Source organism: Syzygium oleosum, unplaced genomic scaffold, assembly GCF_021117445.2.
Source record: "Syzygium oleosum isolate NSW1041296 unplaced genomic scaffold, Sole_v2.1 Sole_v2.14, whole genome shotgun sequence".
NCBI lineage: Eukaryota > Viridiplantae > Streptophyta > Magnoliopsida > Myrtales > Myrtaceae > Syzygium > Syzygium oleosum.
Window position 1 is genome coordinate 4,115,024 of NW_026607498.1, and position 2,357 is coordinate 4,117,380.

The 2,357-nt window shown below is 36.4% G+C and overlaps 1 pseudogene; it reads right to left on the minus strand.

The window, feature by feature from the left end:
- Positions 1 to 1,362: 1,362 nt before the first annotated feature.
- Positions 1,363 to 1,888, minus strand: LOC115661402 (uncharacterized; annotated as a pseudogene).
- Positions 1,889 to 2,357: the final 469 nt, after the last annotated feature.

Here is a 2,357-nt window from a genome sequence, read left to right on the forward strand (position 1 = left end):
CAGCATACACATGTCAATATACGATTGGATTTGAGTAAAAATGGGTAGAAACTAAACGGTATTCAACAACCTCCCCAAAGTTTTGACTCCTTTCAATTATCGAAGTGGATGGTGTTGTTGGACACGGTCTTAATGTTACCAACATTGATGGGTCTAAACATGATCAAATCTCTGAGTATTTTTATATTTTTTTAGTGCTTATAAGAGTAGAATTTTATATAATACATATTTTCAGACATGGTCTCTTGTGCTAAATCAGATCCAATTTCTAGCACCGGAAGAAATAATAAAAGGTGCGTTCTAATAGCTTCTCGATTTTTTTAATAACTTCTTATTGTGTAATCTTTTTTTCATTGTTAATTCGTTTTCAATTGGTTAATGCTTTTTTTCAGTATGGTATTATCCATATTTAATAAGAAAAAGTGCTAAGAATTGGAGCCCCAATTGGGTTGAGTTGGGTTTAAGGTGGAATCTAGGCTAGTTCGAACATGGGTTGCTAAAACTTGAATTTTCTATGTAAAATAATTACGTGTCACTTCCATAGATACTGTGTTGCCTAGCCCTATTATATCGTCAAAATAAAATAAGCAATGAATTGCTCGCGTGAATTAATCAATGAATTGTAAATAACCATAGAATAATACTTACATAATCATTTATCGTCGATGTATTTTTCCTCTTTCCTCACGTCTCCCCTCAATTTTTATCTTAAACAAGATCAGCTCACAATCTTTTCTATTCATAGAAAAAAAAATTTCCTTGTTTTTTGAAATCATCATAGCCATGGCTAAATGATATTTCTATTCACTCCATTCTTTACATCAAATATTATACTTATTTGAGGAAACAAAATGACTTCTAGCCTAGCAAATGATTAAAAATTTCATGTCATAAACATGTAGTTGGAAGTTAAAATATATTTATCAATCAGTTATGGAACTACTTCACGCTAGCAGTACGCACCTTCTGAAATCCTACTATCTGATCTAGTTCACAGTTCACTATTATAGCAATTGCCAATTCATACCTCGAGAACGAGGCATTAGCATACGGAAGGGGATCATACATGGATCGCATTAGCGATGTCGGAACACTATCGGAAGCGTTACATTTGATATCCAGAGGGGAAAAACATCTGGTTTTAGCTGGTGAATTGAGATGTATTTTCGCAAGTGCCATAGTGAAGCCATGTTGACCGACATTGACAAACAATTTATAGTGTCCCAAAATGAGGTAGAAAATATCATCCGTGACATATCAGCACAGGATAACCTGTGAAGAGAATGAACTGTTCTCTATTACTGCTGTTGAGACAAAAGAGACTTGCAAGAACAGGTCACAGACCTGGGATCGGTTGTTTAGTTACGTCTGCTTTGGCACTCTTCGAGCACAATCTACGAAACTTCTTACTAGATGAGCACATTTCAAAGGGTCTTTAGCATGCTCCTTGTAGCACTCCAAGCAAGCATTGTTCTGAGCCAAACGAGGCATTGGCTTCTGGTACGGAAGCTTGAACTCCTTATCAATAGGTTCCTTGGCTCTTTCAGTTACCTCGCGGAGCATGTTCTCCTTCTGTTTTTGCAGCCTCTCGACGATGCTCTCGCTTTCTTTAATAACTGATCGAATAGCATCCAACTCTGCAATTGTATAATGTGCAGGAGGGCTAACTGGCAGGAAAAATGGAGGCTGAATTGTCAATCCAGGAGAAGTCCCCTTGATGCTTCGGAATCATGAGATGGTTGTTTCCAATTCACCTTACTCTGTGGATGTTGGGGCTCTTTTGGTAACCTTGGCTTTATCTTTCTTCTTGTTTTCCTTCTCAACTTCTAGTCATTGTCAAGAAGTCATCTACGAGGTCATTACTCATTTGAACTGTAAAATCCCCCATAGTACTGCAATGCCTGCAAAGAAGTGAATAATGAAAACCCATTCAAATAGTGATCAGAAAAGTCTTTACTCTGAATATCAAATGTTATGGACTCTTACAGAGTTTAATCAGGAAACAAGAGCTCACTGGAAATCCAAAAGCATACCCACAAGAAAAGTGGCTTCTAAGCCACTTTTCGGTACTTCATACAAATTGATAGCCAAAAAGCATAAAGAGCACTTTGATAAAAGCACTTTGACAATTGATCATAACGAACTTCACCAAGCTATAAAAGATTACACCGAATTTGCATGAGAATAGTATAGTCAATCATTAAACTTCCTCTTATGCATCCCTATTTCCAGTAGGACCCAACAAACACAAGGCAATATAAAATGATCTAATTAGTGTCAAAGGACAAGAGTTTGATACTTAAGCCAAGTCATATAAAACAGAAAAATATTACCAAAATGATAAAAGCCTCAGTGAG